This window comes from Octopus sinensis, linkage group LG6 (assembly GCF_006345805.1).
Source record: "Octopus sinensis linkage group LG6, ASM634580v1, whole genome shotgun sequence".
Classification (NCBI taxonomy): domain Eukaryota; kingdom Metazoa; phylum Mollusca; class Cephalopoda; order Octopoda; family Octopodidae; genus Octopus; species Octopus sinensis.
In genome coordinates this window covers 99640145-99666447 of record NC_043002.1, presented here as the reverse complement: position 1 = coordinate 99666447, position 26303 = coordinate 99640145, and the positions used below count along the sequence as shown (strand labels likewise).

General features: G+C 35.7%; 1 protein-coding gene across 2 annotated transcripts in view; it reads right to left on the bottom strand.

Annotated features, from left to right (window-relative positions):
• The window catches only part of LOC115213303 (BAI1-associated protein 3-like), a 1469361-nt gene that overhangs the window by 1018518 nt on the left and 424540 nt on the right, over positions 1-26303 (bottom strand). The window lies entirely within an intron of this gene.

Genomic DNA, 26303 nt, shown 5'->3' with positions numbered 1-26303 from the left:
TGTGCCCCCCACCACTGCTTGACAACCTGCGTTGATCTGCATGCGTTCCCGTAATTTACCGCTTTAGTAAAAGGGAGCGATGAATTAAGTACTAAGCTTGAAAATATAAGTAGCGGGACCAATTCTCTCGACTGAACCCTTCAAGGTGGTGTCCTAGCCTCGCTGCTGTCCAATGGATGGAACAAATAGAAGAGAAAAGCCGCTAAGCATTTTTGTGACGCAGTAACGAGTTGCCAGCTCGACACCTTAGAATATTAAACATTCCTTTCTACTGGAGGCACAAGTCCTGAAATTCTGTGGACGGTGGCAAGTGGATTACACCAGCGCACGTGCTTGACTGGTACATATTTTATCGACCCCGAACGGAGGAACTGCGAAGTCAACCTCGTGAAGTTTGAACTCAGAACATAAAAGCAGACATAATAACACTAAGCAATTTTTCCTTGATGCGAACGATTCCGCCAGCTCACCTCCTTAGATTAATTAAATATTGCTTTTATATATTTTGCACAATGCCAGCAACTTGGGATGAGTATCTACGTCAGTTATATGGACGCCAGTGATGAACTGTTACTTACTTTATCGACCTCGAAATCTTAAGCGGAAAGTCGACCTCGGTGAAGTTTGAATTCAGAACGTGGAAGGCGGACGAAATGCTGCTAAGCACTTTCCCCGGTGTATTAACGCTTCTGCCACTCTCCGCAATAAAGTAAGCAGATATTCAGAATCAATATGTATGCTTCAGATTGCCAGTTTTATCATCATTACTGCTCAAGTTTTGTTGAATAACGAGAACCCCATGTACACTCATTTCGACTTACCTGAATTTTCTATTAGAAATACTTGTTGGGAACATACATGTCACTGGTAAAATCATAACAAAATCTTATGTTTACTCTGTTTCACATATCAGGATATATTTCTTTATTGCCCACAAGGGGCTAAACATAGAGGGGACAGACAAAGGGATTAAGTCAATTACATAGACCCCAGTGCGTAACTGGTACTTAATTTATCGACCCCGAAAGGATGAAAGGCAAAGTCGACCTCGGCGGAATTTGAACTCACAACGTAACGGCAGACGAAATGCGGCTACGCATTACGCCCGGCGTGCTAACGTTTCTGCCAGTTCGCCAGCGACCTTGACCTTAATATTCTCAACCTACCGTTCTTTTTCTTCTACACTGACAACTACTTTTCTTGCAGTTTCAGTGAGCCCTAACAACACCCTATACTCCTTATTAGCTCGCGCAACGCTTTTGCACATGAACATTAAACAACGGGTGAACACATTGTATGTATGTGTGTGTGTGTGTGTGTGTGTGTGTGTGTGCGTGTGTGTGTGTGTGTATGTGTGTGTGTGTGTGTGTGTGTGAGTATACACAGCGAGACACAAATTGATAGACAGCTAGATAGATATGTAAGTATGCTGTATGTATGATGTTTTTTTTTAATTGACCGAGTAATGAAAGAAAATATTAGCACGAACTTGTGTCTCTGTACATACAAGTATGCGTGTGCGAATGTATGTAGTGTCGAAGGTTTTCAAAATAAATACAACAGTAATGTATAACTGTCGACGCCTCCGCATATACTTTCGCGAGCGTGCGTGTGCGTGTGTATGTGGGTGGAGCAATTACATACATACGAAAAGCTGGAGGTAAAATAATGAGGCTCTGTGGTATAGATTGCAGAAAATAACTAATGATTTCCCAGATTTCTCTTATTTTACTGAGCAAATAATTCATTTAGATTATTATTGGTTATGTTTCTTTTGTTTCTGATGGGAATAGCTATTCATGTTAGTGTCTCATTTAATTCTATCAGACTTGAATTTCGGCTTTGTAAAGAAAGGACAAATTGGTTTCATGAAATAAAGCTGTTTATGCAACGAAGAGATAGTAAGTACTGTGAAGTACAATCAGCCTTCATTTGCCAAAGGGTATCGTTTGTGAGAATGTGCCATGGCTTTAAATTTTGTTTTAGGCGGAGCAATAAATAAAAAAACGCGAATACACATAAACATTCTTTCGGATTCTCTTACACTACAATCAGTAGAATATCTAAGACGTGACCACTGATGAAAGGTATGGCTGCACCAACACCCGGCTGATACTAATTACTCTCATGTAAATTGCAGCTATAAAAGCATCCAATAGATGCTTCGCTCAAGGACATACTGAGCAACCTAACTACTAACTAGGCCGCACGTTTTTATGAATTGAAAAGTACTCTAACAAAATGGCGGACAAAATTATACATGTCACGGTGAGAAATTTGTAAAATCAGTTTTTCGAGAATAACTTTGTATATATTTTCATGTAGCAGCTGAAACTGCTAGTGAATGTAAAATATTACTCCTCACAAATCTCAATTAGGGCAGGTTTTGACAACAAAATTTAGTAAATATACAGCTTTGATCTAGAATCAACTGTAGAATAAGAATGATGTGTTTTTGTTCCTACCAATTGTACAGGAATCTCTGTCTGCTCTACACTTATTATCAGTATGATAAGTGTCCATGTAATATATCGTATGTCTGTTGGATTAAAACATTTAACATTTCAAGCTAATACATTTCAGTAATATGCCGAATGTCTGCTGAAAATATAACACTCACGCACACACGTATATATATATATATATATATATATATATATGTGTGTGTGTGTGTGTGTGTGTAAAGGTAGAGAGATAAAGAGATACATACATATATTCATATATATATATATATATTCATATATATATATATATATATATATATATCTAAGTACGCGCGCACCAGAGTGTATGTTTGTATATATATATATATATATATATATATATGTGTGTGTGTGTGTGTGTGTGTCTATGTATATATGTATGTGTATATATAAATCTATGTTTAATAAGATTATTATGCAACTGTACTTATGGTAATAAGCAATAAACGATAAATTATTCCCAGGAAATAAAGTGGTTCCTGTTCATCGTCTGCTGAAGCAGACCAAACTGCGCCATTTCATTTACAGATAGATATTTCTTATTAGTTTCACTTTAATTATCTTAATCCACGCCAGTATATTTGGTCTTCGAATCATCCACTATCACCAAATTTCTGTTACAGGCGTAAACATAGCTATGTGATTAAGATGTTCCATTTGCTGTCTCACGGTTTCGGGTTCAAATTTGGTAGAGTGAAACTGTGCAAGCCTGTCTTATAAATACAAACATACAAACTTTCATACGTAACATAAAAATGAACATTCATACACATGCACTTATACATGCACACAAAGACACACACACACACACACACATACACACATATTGTTATATTGTTGCTTAGCTATCACAAATGAAGAGTCATTTGATGCCCTGTTTGATGATATGCAGAAGGTTAAGGCACATTCTTTCGTCTCGGAACATATATCAATAAGGTTGCAAATGGAGACTAGACAAATCCAAATGGGAATAACAGAAAATGCAATTCCATCTCCAGCTCGAGACCATTACAGAGACATATATTTCAACCCACAGAATTTTTTTTTGCTTCGAAATATTGGGTTGTCCGGAAAGTTCGTGCGGATTTATAGTAGCTTAGCTTTCCACTTATTTTAGAACATGGTTTGACTACACCTCCATTTAGAGCACAGTTTAAGCTATCGTTTCGTGGAAGAAGGTTTGTTCCTATAAACTGTATTAATTCTGTAAACGTTTAAAATGGAAGATAAGAAAGTTCATGTTCGGCACTTCATGCTTTGGGAACCAAACAAAAATTGCTGCAGCTCGGTTGGGATGTGTTACCCCATCCTCCATATTGACCAGATGCTGCTCCTTCGGATTTCCACTCATTCAGGTCTCTGCAGAATAGTCTTAAAGGTAACACTTTCAATTCCTTGGATGACGTAAAAAGATACCTTGATGAATGTTTTGCCATGAAACCACCTCAATTCTGGGAAGAGGGTATTTTCAAGTTAAAGGAACGATAGAGACGCATCGTGCAACCAAATGGTTCATATTTGGTTGATATAATGGCAAGAATTTATTGACATTTTTCTTTCCTTTAAAACTCGCACGAACTTTCCGGACAACCCAGTAGTTTTCTTTTTTAATAAGATGAATTATAAGATATATGCAGTGTTGAAGCCACTTGAATAGTGATACTTAAAGATAATCCCTCATCAGAAATGAATTATAAAGACAAATACGCTGGTAAAATATTGCCTGTAATTCTTTCATAGCTGAACCTCGGCTAGCTTATCTTTTCTTCTTTATCTGTTACTAGTTTCAGTCCTTGGATAGCGGCCATGCTGGTGTACCTCATTGAAAGGTTTACTGGAACAAATTAACACCAGTACTTATTTCTCAGTTTGGCACTTCTAAGCTAAAGTGACGTAAACAAAAGTCGCCTGCTCTCAAGCGGTGGGGGAGCACAAACCCATACACAAAGACGCAAACACAGAATATATATATACATACATAAATACGCACACACACACACACACACACACACACCGGTCTATTTTCAGTTTCCGCGTACCAAATCCGTTGAAAACCTTTGGTCAATCCGTGTCTATAGTGGAGGTCATTGGCTCGCGATGTTGAGTAACGGGATTGAACCAGCTTCTTACCACATGTAACCGCATGTGAATCGTTGGCGATTTTCTTCGTCCGTCTTCCTTTCTATTGTACTTTACTCTGTTTCTGAAGAAGAGCGTTGCTTGAAAAGTTAAACCAACCTTCTTTCCTTCCCCGAGCGTCTGTTAATGCTTTACATGTAGCACGTCCTCACGTTGTTGTGTTTGTTCTTCTATTTTTTTTTATTTACTTCTTACCACATAGTTGTATCTGTCTTTTTGAAGTTTCCATAAAAATAAGTCCACTGCTTGTTTAACTGATAATATAACCGTCCGAATGAAAAACGCAGCCGATGGCAATCAGACATTCGTAGAATTTGGCAACTTCGACTTGTATACCTTGCTATATCTACAAAGGCTACAGAAGCATTTTCTCGAGCAAAACAATTAAAACGTTCTTCTGTCAAGAATGACATAAGAAAGATTACATTTCTTGGTTATACGGAGAATGGCATTACAAAATAAAACTGATTAATCTTTTTCTAAAATCTGCCTACCGAAATGGGAACAAAGAAAAGAATTTTAGAAGATTTTACCTGGTTTGATGACCAATTATCTATTTCCTAATAATTTTTTATTAATAATTCTTAATAGAATGAAGAAATGCAATTGATATTTTGCTATACAATGAGGTACTCAAAAGTAACCGGAAACGCGTTGTGAGGGACAGGCCTATTGCAGTTCATGGATCTCCCCTGTTCGTCAATTTTTGCGATGGCAGAAACGAAGAAACAGCGTGCTTCCGTGAAATGCTGTTTTCTGCTGGGGACAGCGGCGGCCGACACAGTTGACATGCTTCAAACAACTTACAAGGACTCTGCCATGCGCAAAACACAAGTTTACGAATGGCTTTCATGCTTCAAGAATGGCAATTTGGTGGCGAGCAGGCAGAAACGTTAGCACGACGGGCGAAATGCTTAGCGGTATTTCGTCTGCTACTACGTTCTGAGTTCAAATTCCGCCGAGGTCGACTTTGCCAGTCATCCTTTCGAGGTCGATTAAATGAGTGCCAGTTACGCACTGGGGTCGATATAGTCGACTTAATCCGTTTGTCTGTCCTTGTTTGTCCCCTCTATGTTTATTCCCTTGTGGGTAATAAAGAAATAAGAAATAAGAATGGTCATTTGTCGCTTGAAAACCATCCTCGTTCAGGGTGACCTCAACGCTCTTCATGAATAAACACATCTCAAAATACACGAACTGATCTTGGAGGACCATCGCCGAACAATTGACGAACTTGTTGATAAGTTTGATGTGTCTTGGAGCAATTGCCAACGAATTTTGAGTGAGGAATTGCGAATGAAAAGAGTTGCAGCAAAATTTTTCCTTGCTTGCTCACGGAAGATCAAAACCAGTCACAACTGAATATGTGACTCCGCTTACACCCCAACCCCATATTCACCCGATCTTGTTCCTTGCGACTCTTTTTTCCCCGAATGAAAAAAGTTCTTAAGAAGAAAACATTTCGGATTTGTGGAAGAGGTGAAGAAACAAACGAACAGTGGGAAACGTGTCTGGGCAGGTGCATTGCTTCGAATGGAGAGTACTTTGAAGGAGATAACAGTGAAAACATGTAAAACCAAGTGAATAAAACAATATTGCACAATTCCGGCATGTTTTGGGGACACACTCGTATATGTTACAAATTTTAGTTAACGCCTTCCTAGTTACAGATATTGCAAGGTATTTATTTATATGAATGTATACGGCCATATGAAACTTTTTTTAGATAGGAGGGGATATTAAAACCTCAGTGTTAGCGCGCATGTAATGAAAGTTATCGAAACATTGTAAATTTCTCCTTATATTTAGGTTACTATTGAAGTTTGAATCAAACATACCTGCATAAAACAGGTAATTCTCAGAGAACTCACGGTTTGCATTTTGTTTTATGCAGGTATGTTTGATTCAAACTTCTTCAATATTAGCCTAAATATAAAGAGAAATTTACAATGTTTCGATAACTTTCATTACATGCGCGCTAACATTGAGGTTTTAATATCCCCTCCTATCTAAAAAAAAAGTTTCATATAGCCGTATCATTCATATAAATAAATATATACATTTATACACTCATATCGTGGCACTCGGTCGCTTACGACGAGGGTTCCAGTTGATGCGATCAACGGAACAGCCTGCTTGTGAAATTAATGTGCGAGTGGCTGAGCACTCCACATACACGTGTGATAAAGATAGCTCTTTGAAATACAGGTACAATAGAAACAGGAAGCAAGAGTGAGAGAAATTCGTGGTGAAAGTGTACACCAGGGTTCGCCACCACCCCTTGCTGGGGCCTCGTTGAGCTTTAGGTGTTTTCGCTCAATAAATACCTACAACGCCCGGTCTGGGTCGTTGCGCCTCCATACAATCATACTAATATATATATATATATAAACTAACTGAATGATACGGCGTTGCCCGGGTTACTGCTGTTCTTATTCAGATGAATAAACAATAAATATGAAGACGTATTTGGTTTCTCATAATTATTTCAAAATATCAATATGGCATTAAAAATATCCAAATTGTAATGATAATAGAATATAAAACGGAAAATCTGTCAATCTTGAAGCACCACAGGATAAACTATATTCATTGTGTAATTTTTTGTTGGTGCCCAAATAAATAAACTGTTGCTACTTCCAACTCGTGAGCAAGCAACATAAAGCTGACCCTAAGATAAGCATGCAATAGAGAGATCATGTCCAACTACCTCGAGAGACTGACCCTGAAATTTGTTAATTGAAATGGCAAAACATAGTTTCACTGGAAACTGAAGCCTCTTAAATTCAAACGGAACATCTGTAGGTACGAGAGGAAGACATTTTGTCCTTTGTGACTTTCTGCTATGATTGCTGCTTCCAAGACATGGGGCTTTATGGAAGTAACAATTAAGCTAGTTCCATTACACAGACGAGGTGCGTCAAGATTACTAAGAAACATAATGGAAGCACCCATTTGACCTAGAGTCAAATTATGCGGTGGCATACCAGTGGGTTTAAGTGTGTTCAGAAATGAACAGCCTGATTTTGATCGACTGTTGTGTGAATTGATCAAAAAGTCATTTCTGATGTAACTATTAACTTTTGGAGAAGTTCATGATGGAGTTTATCAGCCATTTCATTAGTTAGAACCAATATGACTCTTTCACATAGCCAGCTTACATCAGTGTAATTGACAGATAAATTAGGAATTGCTTTATCCGTAAGATCTATGTGAAAGTACTATTTGACCGCATAGACACACGTACATCACACACATACACTCACAAACAGTCACATATATTCACACACACTCTCACATTCACTTATATACATGTACTAAAACAGACACACGTTCACGCACACTTCAGGGTAACACACACGCACACAGACTCTCTCTCCCTCCCTCTCTCTTTCTCTCTCTGAATATCTAATACTTTAACTGTATCTCACTGTATAAAGGTCTATCTCGCTCCCTCTGTTTGTGTCTGTCTCTCTTTATATGTGTGTGTCAGTGTGTCAGACGTCACAAAAATGTATGTATACTCACACAAACAAGCACTCTCACATACACACACACACATATATACTTGTCAGTTTCCATGTATGTGTAAATATATGCGTCTGCTTAATTCTCGGAGGCCTAACTTAAGTAACAAACGCGCAAACACGCACACAAACACTCATATACAAAATGTGACGTTATCGTCGTCGACGTCATGGTATAAATTGTCCTTCACTATATAGTTGACCATAGAAAGATTATGTTAGATAAAATGCTATATTGTTTTAATCCAATTGAAGATAAAATTACACGTTGACGCTCGCGGGGTCTAATACTATTACCTTGTAAAATTTCAATTGATTTAGTCGTGCTCTTTCAGAATGCATAGGAAATTGACTGACAGAGAGAAGAGACAAAGAATTTTATATATAGAAAGGTAAGTAACAATTGATGGACAGGTGTCAATTCATTACAGCTGTTTCTAACAAATTTTTTGATTGATCAATGAGTACATCATATCATTATATAAAAAAAAACTGTCTTCGTCAGATGAATACATGAATCTTACAATCAAGGGCAGTTAAAATAATTCAAAATCCGCAGCACGAACATATTTTTCGTTTGATGCCGCAACTTGCTCTTACCGTAGAATGAGTTTAACCAAAAACGCCAATGTGCATTCAAGTGGGAGGGAACAAAACAGGAAGGGGATATTTTAGAATTTATAGCCTTAGTAGGGGTTACTTAGTTTCGTAGCAAGTTAGTAAAGGAAAACCATTGTTACTCCTTTCAACAATAAAGAAAGAGATGGCTCTATTTACCTAAGATACAATTCAACAACAGTTTCAATGTCAAAGGAAAAAAGAGTAAGAATCAATGAATTATGAGTATATAGCTACTAAATTATTAGAACAGTTTTGATGAGAACCAAACAATCAGACTTTATTTTCTTAAACGATAACGAAGAAGGACGAAAAAGAAAAGGAATAGAGAGAATAAAAGAAAAAGGGTGAAAAGGGGAAAGTCAATTATTTAAAGTGTATTCATTACCATGGTATGAGAGCAAGATATTATATTGAGACAGAGGAATTTAGATAGATAAAAGAACTTGGATAGATAGGGTTTTAATGATGAAAACGATAGTAGGATCATTTACGGAATTTGGAAAATAATGAATGGCTATGAAGAAGCTAATATAAAACCGTAAAATAAAGGTATTATATTGATAAAACTATAATTAGAAATATTATATACTAATTATAAAAAGCAATTAATAGGTAATTGAATCGTAAATAAAAACAAAACATAGCGAGTGACTTGATCTGAGATCGTGTGCTGGAACGAAAACAATTGCAGCGTGGAAGGTGTTTATAACCCATTTAAGAAACACACAAAACCGTTAGATTCACTTCAACATTGAAATTTAATTTGTTAAAATATTTTCCTCGCTTTGAGACCGCGACCTGTTCACTGACTAAACTCCGTGCTGCATCTCGTGATGCAGGAATTTTTAAACATCTAAATGCTGTGAGGGTCCATCCGATTAAAATAGAAATGAAAGGGTTCCATAGGTAAAAACGGTTGAGAAACACTCTTCGAAATGGACGTTCGAACTGTGAAAAAATGGCAGCGTCATCTTCAAATTACGCTCTACCGTATTATAAGGAGTGCCACTTTGGAAAATGTAATACCAGATTTACAATATCCAAAAGAAGTATAGAATTGTCATAACGAGAAAGCTTTAAAAAATAAGATTACTCACTCAGACTTCTTTGGAGCTACACAATAAAATGAACTGGTCCCTGCAGAAAAAATACAAACACAAAACTGAAAGTACAGAAAATTTCGATTAAGAAAAAAGCGGATGCTCCAATAAGCTACCCGACGACACAATATACATCTTCCTTATCGTTAAATCTCGTTACAAGTGACAGGGGATTTGTGTACAACAAACCATTAGAATCTCCCTAAATGATTCCAGAATTTGTCAAACATTGCTGATGGAAAACAATTTCCGTAGCAATGGAATTGTTATGTACATGAATAAATCACGATTTACTGTTCTCCTATATCGCTACCATATATGTTGTGCGAAATTAATTTGGATAATATTCATATAAACTTTGATACACCCAAGAAGAATATGTAAAGGTGATAGAGAGTTGGGCAGTGGTCAGGCGTCTCAGAAAGCAATAGATTTGTATGCTATTACAATTAAGAAAGCAATTTTAACAATACTCCATTCTTCTTTTAATACAAAAGTCTACTCAGCCCAAGCTAAATGTGCTATTAAGGTAGATCGTTTTGTAAAATTCCGAAAACATTTCTTTCAAGTTATAGCATTAATCTTTATATAAGTGAAGTTTAATGTAAACATCTTGCAGGTCATTTACCTAAAACTAAATACAAGGACTTTTATGAGAAAGAAAGAAAGAATATTTCAGGACTTTCTTGTCAATCGTTCCTGAAGAATGACATATATTGGGAGCCCGACTATTAGAACAACATGCAAATAATACAGATTCCTAATATAGTTATACGTCTCCCAAATTTGCGAAAGGGGTTTTTCGATTAAACCAAAACTGCTATTAAACTGATACTTATGTTAATGACTTCAGATGGCTGAAACGTTACGTTGACTTCGGATAGACTGGAAGTTAATGCATAAATGCGTCCAGTCTAGTAAGATACTCTAAACGTTTCTGTCAATCTAGATCCAACTTACTTAAGAGAAGATTTATTTCTGGCTTTACCATAAATCTAAATATTTTAGAGGATAGTATATTTCATTAAATGTAGCTCAACACTTATTTACAAGTCTATTGAAACATTCGTGATGTAAGGCAAAGTCGGCCATGTAAGATGAGGTACTTAAATAGTTCAATTCCTGTTTGTTGATAATCTATCAATGCTTCAGGAAGCTCAGCGTTTTACTAAAGTAAGCAGTGCAAGGGTTGATATACAGTCTGTTTCGTGCTTACAAGCTCGTAAGATCGAGATTTATGTTAATTTATGTTAATCACGGACTCTCCGGAGAAGGGGGTCAACTGATACTGATAGTACACTTTTTCAGTAGGGTATACTGCACCAAAGTGAAATAAAGAGTTTTGCTCCTGGAAAAACGCAGTCACCCAGTCGGGAAATCGAGACCCCCTGATTTAACGATCGTGTGCTCAGCCACTTAGAAACTAGGTTACGTGTCTTAATAACGATTAATATTATACAAATTCATTGTACATTTAGAATTTAGCTGACAACAAAAAGGAGATAGGATGGCACCAAATAGAGAGAATTTATTATTAATCACGACAATTGTTTCGGCATATCTAGCATCTATTCCTATTCAGTGCATCCGGTGATGCAGATGTATCTCGTCAGATGATAATTAAATACAACTCGTTAAAATGACTGTTCCGCAATGTGACTTTCCGTTTTGTAGAGAGAAAAGCAGGATACTTCCTCCCCCTGGCTGATTTTCTCTCCACAAAACGGTAAGTTATATAGTGGAACAGTCATTTTACCGAGTTGTATTTATTAATCACTCGACGAGATACATCTGCACCACTGGATGCCCCTGAACCAGTTGTTGAGTGTCCCGCCCAACAGGAATTGATGCTAGATGTGTCGAAACAATTGTCGTGATTAATAAATTCTCGTATATTCCATCTTCTTCCTTTTTTTACTATATACCTAACGATCACTTTGAAAGTGACCGTGTTTTACCAGTAAGCAACCAGGTGTAAACCATTCGTTATATATATATATATATGGGATGGAAGCACTCCGTCGGTTACGACGACGAGGGTTCCGGTTGATCCGAATCAACGGAACAGCCTGCTCGTGAAATTAACGTGTAAGTGGCTGAGCACTCCACAGACACGTGTACCCTTAACGTAGTTCTCGGGGATATTCAGCGTGACACAGAGAGTGACAAGGCCGGCCCTTTGAAATACAGGTACAAAAGAAACAGGAAGTAAGAGTGAGAGAAGGTTGTGGTGAAAGAGTACAGCAGGGATCACCACCATCCCCTGCCGGAGCCTCGTGGAGCTTTTAGGTGTTTTCGCTCAATAAACACTCACAACGCCCGGTCTGGGAATCGAAACCGCGATCCTACGACCGCGAGTCCGCTGCCCTAAACACTGGGCCATTGCGCCTCCACATTATATATATATATATATATATATATATATATATATGCATGCATGCATGCATACATACATACATACATGCATACATACATACATACATACATACATACATACATACATACATACATACATATGTATAGCTACATATATGCATACATACAAACTTAGATACACACACACATACATACATATAATTTCTTTATTTGAGAATCAAGGCATTTATCCACCATTGCAGTGTTGAGCACTCTTCCCATCGTTCTACATTTACCAATATCATAGAAACGCTGGTAATAATATTATTGTTGTAATATGTAAATCCGTTGTGTGTCAGCGTGTTTGTGTATAGTGCAACATTAAATGATGATTTTTGTTTCTTAGTGACACCTAACAATTCTTATTCACAGAATGCAGCGATTCTCCGCATATCAAATTGGTTATCTGATAAAGATTCAGACAATTGGACGTCACGAGCTCATAGCTTGCAGAGACATTATAAAACACACATGCACATGCTTACGAACACACTTACATATTTACATCCATGCGTATGTAGATATATACAAAGATACATACATTCACACAAATTCTACTGATCTTGATGTGTATTCGTACACACACACACACACACACACACACACACACACACACACACATATATATATATATATATAATATATATATATATATATAACGGGAAGCTTTATGAAAATAAACAAAAGACGAAGGCAGGTGGAAAACAAACGAACAATTGTATTAGTATGGCGCTCAGGAAATATAAATAAAACAAGTCTTTAACGTTTCGAGCCTACGCTCTTCAACAGAAAGATACACAGAGAGAGAAAAACACAGAAAGAAGGAGAGAAAAAAAATGCGTGCAGTAGCTAACGAATCAACATTTAAAGAGTACTCTTTTTTTCCACCTTGTTTCACATTTATGTGTTTACTCAGGTATATATATATATATATATTTATATATATACATACATACAAGAGTGATGGGTTTCCCGGTGTCTTTCGACGATGATCTATCCTTTGTTCGATCAGTCAGAGTGAGAATCTGTAAATGTAACGTTAATACGAGGTCTGATCAATAAGTATCCGGACCGGTTTTATAAAAGCAAAACTACAACCCGTACCAATTTAGTATTTAATCTCCTTCACAGTAATCCCTTTAGGAAGCCATACACTTACCACAGAGCTGTTTCCATCGATGGAAGTATTCCTGAAATTCATTTTCTGGGATAATCAACAGCTGCCTCGTCGTATTCTTCCTTTCAAGTGGAATTTGACTCTTGGAAAGCGGAAAAAAGTCGCAAAGAGTAAGATCTGGGGAATACGGTGGCTGGCGGACCTGGAGAATGCTGTGTTTAACCAAAAGCTGCTGCACAAGCTGCGTGGAATGGGCAGATGCAATTGCCACTCACAGGTGCAATTGCCTGTCGTGGTGCAATTTCCACTCACCGGACGTCTGCAATTGTGGACGTTTCCCACGAATACCATCCCACAAACTCCGCAAAACGACACGGTAGTACTACTTGTTTACTGTCTGACCAGATGGAGCTTACACATGATGAACAATTCTTTTGCAGTCGAAGAAAACGGTCAACAGTATCTTCAAATTGCTTCGACACATTAGTACTTTCTTCAGTTTCGGGGAGGTTCGGGTCTTCCACTGTTTCGGGGGTTATAGCCATATACCCAAGATTCATCACCCGTTATGGATGTTTTAAAAATGTTTTCATCGTTCTGGACACAATCAAGATCTTGTACAACTGAAACCCAAGTGTCATTTTGGTTAGCTGAAAGCAAATTTAGCACAGATCGGTTAGACAGACATATCATACACAAATCTTCAGTGATAATAGACTGAACTGAACCGAAACTAATCTGCACATCCTCTGATAATTCACGGATGGGGATTCGACGATTTCTCCATATAACTGCATGCACATCTGCGATGTTTCTTTTAGTTCTGCTGGTTACGTGTCTCACAGAAGGTTCGTCACTACCGGCATTTTGTCGGCCATCTTGGAAACGTCTGAACTACTCGTGTACTTGTGTGCGGCTCATATTACTCCTCCCCATACACTTTCTGCAACGTTATGTAGGCCTCTGAACAGGTATCGCCAAGCAGTTGGCAAAATGCGATGCAGAATTTCTACTCACCTTTCTCTGGAATAGTCAATGCAACGATCACACGCTACACACGTTCCTTCCAAGCATTGCTACAAACAGCAGAAGTAACCTAGAATACTAAAACTTAATGTGCGGGTACAGTAGAGTACAAGATCAATCTATGCCAAGCGGCATTACGCTGCATACCTTAGTTTCGTTACTATGGTAACAATCCAAATACTTAATGATCGAACCACGTATAACCTTCGGGCCAAGATTGCGCGACACAGTATGTTACTAAGCAACACTTTTGTGCTACAAGCCATCCGAAGAGCTTAAGTAAATTTCTAGTAACACAATTTCAATTTAAAACCATCTGTATTTTCCCGAAAATGCCACAGAGCTGGCATAAATTCCAGTGCAAGTTCCTTTGCTACTCTATCAAGCATACGTACATACATACGTACGAATCATACATACATACAAACTTCCATGCACATGTATATATATAAATGGTGTGTGTATGGGTGTGTTTCTATGTGTCTGTGTGTCTGTGCGTGTGCGAGTGTGCGTGCGTGCATGTGTATGTCTACATGTGCCTAAAAGAATACGTGGATACATTCGTACCAACACACGTACTCAGAAGCGAACAAGGGAATTCAAAAATTCCATTAAAATATACGTTTTTTCACAATCCATAAAAAAAATTGAAACAAAACCCAAAAGCTCGTTTCTCCAGCGTTCACTTCTTCACCTCGTTATTGCTTAAATGCCCTTACCTTTTGCTTTTACTGTTTTGTTCATACTGTCCCAAATTTTATTTAATTTGCTTTACGGGAACGACTGTTATAACGAAGTCGCGTCTTGCCCCAACATTCAAAACGTGGAGTAGATAAAACAGGGGACAACAGATAAAGGGATTGTTCTTTACGTTGCCTTCCTCGTTTCTCTATTTCTTTCTTTCGATGTTCGATAAAAAGTTCGTTTTCTATATTTTTGCTGTTTTATGTTCTCGTTTTTCATTTTAATCACGCTTTTTCGACGTCCTCTACCGATATATGTATGTATATATACATATATATGTAGGTATGTACATATATGTATATATGCCGCTTAGTATTATTTATATCTTAATATTATTTTATGATCAAATGCCACGCATCTATTTCCAAGTAAGTTTTATCTATCTATCTATTTATCTATCTATCTATATATATATACAAATGCATACATACATGCATACATATATATATTTCTTTACTACCCACAAGAGGCTAAACACAGAGGAGACAAAAAAGGACAGACAAAGGGATTAAGTCGATTACATCGACCCCAGTGCGTAACTGTTACTTAATTTATCGACCCCGGAAGGATGAAAGGCAAAGTCGACCTCGGCGGAATTTGAACTCGGAACGTAACGGCAGACGAAATAAGGTAACGCATTTCGCTCGGCGTGCTAAGGTTTCTGCCAGCTCGCCGCCTTAATGCATACATATATATATGCATATATATATATATAATATATATATATATATATGTATATATATATATACATGCAAGTGTATATATATATATATATGTGTGTATGTATGTAAATATGTACGTATATATATATACATATATATATATACATGCATACATACATATATATACATACATATATATACATATATATATACATATATATACATACATACATATATACATACATATACATACATATATATATACATATATACATACATAAATACATACATATATACATACATATATATATACATACATATAAAAAATATATATATACATACATATAAAAAATATATATACATACATATATAAATATATATATATACATACATATATAAATATATATATACATACATATATAAATATATATATACATATATATATAAATATATATATACATATATACATACATATATATATATATAAACATATATATACATATATATATATAGATATACATACATACACACACATTTATGTATACTCACAAAAACCTGCATAAATAGACATACACATACACACACGCATTCGTGAATGTGTGTGTTTGCTTGTCTGTGTGTACGTGACTCTGTGCCTGTGTAAAATTCACACGCACCGATACATTCACACCTGCATATATTAATAGTATTCATTGCAAGTCATTTGAAAATTCCGTTGTGATTGCAACTTTTATTGACCTATTTAAGCACTTAAGTTTAACTTGGAATTGATTGAGAAGAATGCATTACACGTGACAAAATTAGTGAGCTTTTAGATTTTTTACATTTTTTTTTCCTATATTTTATTCTTCATTACAAGCCGCTCCTCTGTCATCTGATAACAGTATATGCAATTTCTCTACTTTTTCCTTTGTCCATCACTCTCTCTATGTCTCTCCAACTCACACTATATGCATGCGTGCGCCAGTCTTTGTGCGTATATAATTATCGAGGTATAAACGTATATGTTTGTGTGCCAGTTTCAGTGTGTGCGTGCGCGTATGTTTAGAAACATATGTATATAATGCATGCAGACATATGCAAAACGCACACCTATATATATGCCTGCGCACACTCATATTTATGTATATATATATATATATACAATCTATTTGCAACAAGACTACGCATCGTAGAGTCAGAGAAAGGTTGAAATTACTATGGAGATGACGAGTCTTTCCAGTCGCTTAATATTGATCTCGTCACCAGAAATGTATGCAGTAGTATGACGAAAATCTGCTTGGGGTAAAATATCTTGGGGTCATATACTGGATTATATTAACATAGACGACAAAGGAAGGCCGGAGAATGAGGAATGGGGTGAATATCTAGCCAGATAGTTCTTTCAATCGTTGTGGATCGTTGTGGATAGACAGACTGATAGATACGCTGAGAGAGGATGATAGAAAGGTAGAGACAGAGAATGAAGAGGGTAGACGAGGAGTTGAAGAATACTGGGAAGTAGACACTGAACTTTTGCATGGAAATTTTTTTTTTTATTAAATTTACAATTTTTCCATGCTGATTTATCAAAAAGTTAGTATTATGTATAATTTTCAAAATTATTTTGAAGTGTATACCTTGCTTGTACGTACGTACATGCAAACATACATACATACATACATACATACATACATACATACATACATACATGTATATATATTTCACATGACCGACCAGGCTATCAGATGTTGCTATACACCGCTGGTCACAATGCGCTTCGCATTGTTTTTGCCTTCGAATGACGCCACCCCACTGGCTAAGCGAGTAGGCCAACAGAAGAAAGAGTGAGAGAAAGTTGTGGAGAAAGAGTACAGCAGGGATCGCCACCATCCCCTGCCAGAGCCTCGTTGAGCCTTAGGTGTTTTCGCTCAATAAACCCTCACAACTCTCGGTCTGGGAATCGAAACCACGATCCTACGACCGCTAGTCCACTGCCCTAACCACTGAGCCATTGCGCCTCCACACACACACACACACACACACACACACACACACACACACACACACACACACATATATATATATATATATATATAGGTGTGTCTATCTATTTATCTGACTGTATGTCTGTCTATCTATCTATCCATGAATGTATATACGTGTATCTCTCTCTCTCGCTCTCTCTCTCTCTCACACTATCTATCTACTTACTTGTCTATGCGAATTTATACATACACATGTACATGTGTGTGAGTATGTTTGTGTGTGTGTGTATGTTTCTGTGTGTGTGTGTGTGTGTTTGTGTGTGTGTGTGTGTAGTGTATTTATATTTGCTTGTCACTACAAACATACAGTTGTTTATGTTGTCTATCTTTTAATTGCTTTCCGTTCTTAGTTTGTAATTATATTTGAGAGACTGTTTTACAAAACAATTATTATTTTAACAATATTGATTATGTATTCTGTTGCTCTTAAATAAAAACAAAAATAAAAAAAAGTGTTTACGCTCATCTTTCACCTTTGCACATGCCCCATCTTCCTATGTTTAATTATTTATTTTATAACCGAACATTCATCACAACAGAGCGGCTCACTAATTATATACCACGAAACAGAATGTCTAGATGTCTTTTGTTAATAAAAACCTAGTCAGAGTCTTCTGTAGTTGGGTTCGATATGGAATATAGATCATGAAATGAGAAGACGTTTCGCCAAATTCGAATTAGGTTCGAATCAATTGCTAACTTGCCGGGCGATTTAAACCTCCGTAGATACAATTTTTTTAATATTAAATATATGGATTATAAAACTGTAATATATTTCTCGAAATATCCGCTGGATTAGTTTTCTTTAGTAATTTTGATTACGCTTTTAATCTCGTACAATTATTCGCAGAGTTGAACTCCCCAAAATTTGCATACATTTTTCAAAAAAATGTTCCACTATTCTTTATTGGTACATTGGAAGAACGAGAGAGAGAGAGAAGGAGAGTTGAGTGAGTCTGAACGAATTGTTTCACATTCACGAAACCATATCATTTTGAACACCATTTCATGATACCAACAGAAAACCTGTTGGTCCTGATTTTATAGCGAGACTAAATAAACTGCGAATAAAGTAGTGGAAGCAAAAACAGTATCCAAGTAAATCGTTGGTAGTAGTCTCCGAGTAACGATAGGAAAAAAAATCACCAAGTTTACGTGCACACATAGAATTACACTTATACATACATACATATGTATATATACATATATATATATATATATATATAATTATAAATGAGGGTGAAAAATCGATATTAATTTAATAATACCATTAATTTAACACCAAGTGGCTTAGCACAAAAAACTACGGAGAAAATACAAATTTATACATAAATTATTAGAGAGTTATCCACTATGTGGATAACTCTAGTGCTAAAAATAGCTCCGAAGCAACCACAGAAGATCTGTTTCAACTAGAATCAACATACATTTAGCGGAAGGAAAGTGAAATACAACGAATAAAAATTCGTTGTATTTCACTTCCTTCCGCTAAATGTATGTTGATTCTAGTTGGAAACAGATCTTCTGTGGTTGCTTCGGAGCTATTTTTAGCACTAGAGTTATCCACATAGTGGATAACTCTCTAATAATTATATATATATATATATATAATATATATATATATATATATATATATATATATATATATATATTTATATTTATCACCGTGACCGACCAGGCTATCAGATGATGCTACACATCGCTGGTCACAATGCGCTTCGCATTGTTTTAGCCTCCAAATGATGCCACCCCGCTGGCTAAGCGAGCAGGCCAACAGAGGAAAGAGTGAGAGAAAGTTGTGGCGAAAGAGCACAGCAGGGATCGCCACCACCCCCGCAGGAGCGTCGTGGAGCTTTTAGGTGTTTTCGCTCAATAAACATTCACAACGTCCGGTTTGGGAATCGAAACCGCGATCCTACAACCGCGAGTCAGGTGCCCTAAACACTGGGCCATTGCGCCTCCACACACACACACACACACACACACCACACATATATATATATATATATATATATATATATATATATATATAAATAAAGATGTTTCGTATTTGTATTAACAGAATCACATCCCCTCAAGATTCTCATAATGTAGAGAAATCACTTCTTAACAATCAAATGCTTATTTCTCTTATTTACACATGGAATCAAACGCCCATTATGAGTATTTGACTTACTTTCGTGAAACTACGAATAATGCAGAGTGTTACATTTATAATGCACTTCCAGAAGTTCATTAAGAAATAATTGTATTTCAATGTAGATTCTCTATGTCATTGTAATTTGTTTATTCAAGGATAATTTGAAATGTATTAAAATTTCCAATATTTATGTATTTCATAGAAATGATACTATCCAATGAGGTTTTTAACAAATTATCAAATCCCAAAACAGATTGTAATTCTCTATGAAATACTTTTTGCAGTGTGCATCATTGAAGTTATTCATTTATTTTTTTATATCCGGGTTCTGTTAAGATCCCACTTGTAATTCCTTTAGCGAGAATCTTAAAATAGTCTGGCATAGATATTACACGGGTTTCTGTCTTTATCCGTTTAAAAATTTGTTACTCTGAATAGTATCGTCATAATGTTTATGGCAATGTACTGTTCAGGTTATTAATAACTGCAGTTTTAGGAGATAAACCAGAACTGCCAAAACATTGCTGAACATCAAAAACGATTGGTTTTACATTTATATGTAGCCATTATTTTAGATTTTTTTCTCTTAGATTTTGGAAAGCAAAAATTTACTGTTTGTATATTTTAACATATATCAAATTTGTTGCGCAAAGATTATTATCTGAGGTCTACAAACACATTGACAAGTTGTATGTGTATTCCGCTTCTGTTTGATTTTCAAGACAGTTCTTGTTTATTTAAGCCCAACCAACCCTTGAAGTATTTTCGCACACCATCCTGTACCTTTCTCAATAGGTATAGGTTTTATTCTTTCTAAAAGAGATACAAATACAAGATGCAGACACCACCTATACACGTATTAGGAAAGACGAATTGGTTCACATCTTAGCACTAACTATAAACCACATCTAAGATAAAATATTCTAAAACCAACTAATGTCAGCCATCACTCATACACACATATTCTGATGCTAGTAAAAAGAAATGACTTCGAAAAAAAAAACGAATTTCAACAGCGCACATGCTTGCTGCCATGGAGATATAAGAACAAACAAATGAATAAAAATAGTAAAATCTGTTATAGGCAGAAACCATAGCTGGTATAGGTTGGCCAGGTCTCGACACAATCATTGTTATCTGGCACACATAATATCTGAAAAGCTACGTTTCATTTTGTTTTTCCTAAGTCGATTTTTTAAACATTTTTGTTGTCAAATTTTAGTTTCGATTAAATCAGACTATGAAACAAAAGGTTGCCATAAAAACTTTCCAATTGACTTTTAGGTAATTACAATAAAGATCAGAGTTATTGTGCAAGATATCATACATGTAATCCGTTCCGACTATCTATCATCATTATGTTGTTCCACGATCACGAACAAGGTTTTGAATGGTGAAAATTTTATAAATTTCTTTTCTTCCTGACTCACACACAGATCCATCCATAGAAACAAACGCAAGCACACGTTTTTTTTTTAATGTTTGTATTTTCTGCGTTTTAAGATAAAGAAAGTATTCATCAATTAGACTAACATATATGACTGGACTATCTCCCCTGATATCTTTTTAAAACTTACGAGATAATATTTATGTTTTTACTTGTATTTGATTAAATTGCACATACGTGCGTTGCAGTAACATTGTTGTCTCAAGCAGCTGAGTGTAATATTTTGGCAGCAAGGGTACAATAACAAAGGGCAAGAAAGGTAATTGGATCAGAGAATTGAATGAAATGTCTGTGTATGAACTTCGGAGAAGACAACATAAATCTGATTCTGTGAGGCATGAATATGATTAGTTCGGCTCTTCCAAGGACAATATAATTAGTTTACAACTAAGACACCTATCGTGTAGGTTATTTTTCTCACTGCCGAAGTCTTTCATTATACAGACCTCTTAACTATACCATTCCATCAAACACAGAAGTTATTATCAGCGCCACAGAGCTATATTATAGCTTTTACAATAGTTCATCTAAGAGTGCTCTTTCACAAACAACTAACAATATTATTTAAAAAAAATTGAGTTGTTTTATTAAAATCATATTAGCTTCATCATTTGAACCACCACAAGATTGTATCATTAAAACTACCGTTGAATCTCATCATTACAAAGAATATTAATTTCGCATACCAATCTGAATTCAGCTATGTTTTTACAGCCACAATTTTGATGTGCTATTATAACCGTTGACTTGCTGATTCGTTACAACCTCCGCAGTTATTTTATTGCAAATGGCACTGAACAGTGTCGTTACAGACACCACTGATCTTACAATCGTCACAGGTCTGAATCATTAAAAATACTGATCAGTTGTTTCATTACAACCATCTCAGTAATGTGGTATTACCCCCAACATAGAGCTGAGCTTTGCCATTACGATAACTACAGATCTGTTTTTGAAACAATGGCTTAAGTGCAATATTATAACCACTACCGGTTAGGTCAGAGTATCATCTGTTAAGTTATCTTGACAATCACCACTTAGACGTTTTCCAACAACTAATGCCTTTGCACATTACGTGTTTTATATATTTTGCTTATTCTTAAAAATCTTGAAAGCTTATTAAATGTTTTAAAAGTGTTTACTTATTAAAAAAAAAATTATTTCAATTATTTCACTGATTTGTCACTCTCTCTTTCATGTTTATTTATTAAATACGTTTAGAGCTCATTCAAAACCTCAATTCAGAATTTAATAAACAATATCTCCAGGAGGGCGATGCTTCTAATAGTGTATTTAATTACGTACTTATTTTTATCGACACTGCAGGTCATATCAGTCCTGATTGGATGCGCAATCCGAATTAAAAAGGAATTACCTAAATAACTCCAGACGTCTTCTACGAGAATACAGCATTACGTAGAATTCTGACATACAGGACAACAAGAATAACAACACGTTCACACACCCACACACACGGACCACATATATCAGTATTTTTTATTCTTTTATTTGTTTCAGCCATTCGACTATGGCCATGCTGGGGCACCGTCTTCAATTTTCGTCGAATGGATTGACTCCAGTCCTTATCTTTTAAGCGTGGCGCTTACTCTGTCAATGTGTTGCCGAACCGCTAAGTTACAGGGAACACACAAAGACCGGTTGTCAAGCGATGGTGGGCGGGCTGACACAGACACAAGGAACATACATGGGCACGCGCACGCACACACACACACACACATACTAGAAGCTTCTTTCAGTTTCCGCTAACCAAATCCATTAAAAAGGCTTTGGTCGGCCCAAGAAGGCACTTGCCCAACCTGTCACACAGTAGGACTGAACATAGATCATAGAATTAATTAGAATAAATATTTGTTCTACTGACTCACACCTTAATAGAAGAAGGAAGGGTAGGCCCACAGGTGTCTTTTCGGTAGACCAGAATTAACCACGACTAATAATGTATCCTTGCTCCCAAAACCCGATTTTGCGAATTCTTGCAACGGAGTAGAATCCACTAACGGCAACTAGAAAACTGAATGAAAATAGTAAGCAATTTCAAAATAAATAGAAGACTGAAAGTTAACTTACAAATTGGAGCATATACAGAAACCTCTCTGTCTATAATGATTGAACAGGCTTATTTGATTAAGGCAACGACATTCTGGGTGAATAGTTTAACAATTGCTGCACGTGACTCACTGGATAATTGCTATATAAAATAGTTGGGAAAGTTTGTTTTTTTAATCTAATGTAATAGAATAGTAATTTGAAATAATTGTTCTCAATGCAACATGACATCTCCTTATCAAATATATAAAGTAAGAAATAAGAACGTAAACATACATATAAATTTGCACACACACATTATATACGCACGCACGCGCACACTCATATATATGTGTATGTGTGTGTGTGTGTATATATATATATAGGGAGAATTTACGAAAGAAACAAAAGACGAAGAAAGGTGGTGTACAAAACAAACAGATGTATTAGTATAACTCTCAGGAATAGAAAAAGTCATTTATGTTTCGAGCCTACGCTCTTCTATAGAAAGAGACACAGGAAAAACAAGGAGAGAAAAATGTGTGTAGTGGCATATATACTCTCTTATTTGTTTCAGTCATTTGACTTTGGCCATGCTGAAGCACCGCCTTTACTCGAGCAAATCGACCCCAGGGCTTATTCTATGTAAGTCTAGTACTCATTCTATCGGTCTCTTTTGTCGAACCGCTAAGTTACGGGGACGTAAACACACCAGCATCTGTTGTCAAACAATGTTGGGGGGGGGGGACAAACACAGACACACAAATATACACACACATATACATATATACGACAGGCTTCTTTGAGTTTCCGCCTACCAAATCCAGTGACAAGCCTTTGGTCGGCCCGAAGCTATAGAAGAAGACACTTGCCCAAGGTGCCTCGCAGTGGGACTGAACCCGGAACCATGTGGTCGGTAAGTAAGCTACTTACCGCAGAGCTACTTCTACGCCTATATATATATATATATACATATATATATATATATATATATATATACATATATATATATATATACATATATATATATATATATATATATATATATATATATATATATATATATATATATACATATAAATGAATAGCCATAGATATTGCATACAGTTTTAGATTAAGTGAAAAGTCAGAAATAGAAAAACAAATCGACACATATAATAACACTCATATGCCTACCGACGTGTTAATATAGAAAAATGCTTAAATAAGTTTATATATACCTTGAATATAAATTGACCACCTCATGTATTTATACATATTGGTACATGGAAAGGTTTTTATATTCAAAATAGAAGTACATTCACACATGCGCGCGCTTAAGTTTTTCTATTTATACTTGTCTTTGCGTTTGTACCCATACATTTGACAACTGGTATTGGTTTGCTTACGTCCTCATAACCTCGAGGCTAGGCAAATGTCGCTGATAGAATAAATACTAAACTTAAAAAGTAAGTACAGGGAACGATTTGTTCAAGTAATGCGTTTAATGACTGGGACAAATGAAAGATAATTGTGATTTCTAATTTAGTTACAATGAAATAGATTTCTCCAGTAATTACCTGGAACCTAACTTTATCTACCCAAGATGGATGAAAGACAAATTTGAAGTTGTTAGGATGTGAACTGGGAAGATATTGAGAAGTAGTTAACGACAAGATATTTTCCCTTTTACTCCAACGAGTGTGGTAGTATACCTGAGAGTTGGGTGACAAGGTCTCATATTTCTAGTGAGGTCGTGTAATCGATCACATAGTTTGAGTATTACTTATTTTATTGACATTGAGAAAGAACAGAGTCAAAGTTCAGCAGTGTGGGAAATATGAAGCGGTATTTTATCCATTCCTCCCTATCGATTCTGCCTTTCTACAGCCACCAGACTGCTAGATGTTACTGATGATATAACAGTTTTGCCTCTCCTATCAACAGGAAATTTGTTGTGTCTAGATGCACTACAGTGAATTCTTCAGTCTACAAAGCTTAGACTGGCATAAAGTCATTATTTACATGAGAGGGATATTTGTTCTCATCTTGTTTGTTGTTATCACAATGTTTCGGCTGATTTACTCTCCAGTGTTTATCAGGTGCCTTGGTAGAAATTTGAACCCAACCCTGGGTTCTCATTCCTAAGGTATTTTTGCTGATATTATCCTTCTTCTTTTTTTTTTTTATTTAAAAATTTTATTTTTTATTTATTATTATTATTATTTTTATTATTATTATCATTGTTGTTGTTTTTGTTGTTGTTGTTAATATTATTATTATTATTATTATTATTATTTATTCAAGGTACTGTCTGGAATTGAACTCGGAATCTTCATGGTCAGTTAAATGAGGAAAGAAAATGGAAAGTTAAGATAATAGCTATAAGTATTGGTAATTTACAGTCGTTTTCAGTAGTACTCAACAGGTAAATTACAAATTCATGCTTTAAAATTTCAGGTTATATGTTTTGAGCATAACATCATTAGAACAATATCTACATTAAGATATTACGTGTGACCCTTTCCATTCATGCAAGCAGATTCAATAAGGAGTTGTGACTTTTTATTGTTATGTGTGGGTGAAGGGTTAACAGATCAGTTACAATATAACGGGTGATAAGACAAAGTAAAGAATAAGATAGAATAAAAAAATTAAATAAAGTAAAAATGGAAATAAAATATGATGAAGAAAATTTAAATTAAATATTATAAAAGTAAAAAAAAAAATAACAGAAGTAAAATATCCAATTATGAGATATATGTATATATAAACGTGTATTTACATAAACATTCATAGTCCTTTAAATATATAAAAGAACATACCGACT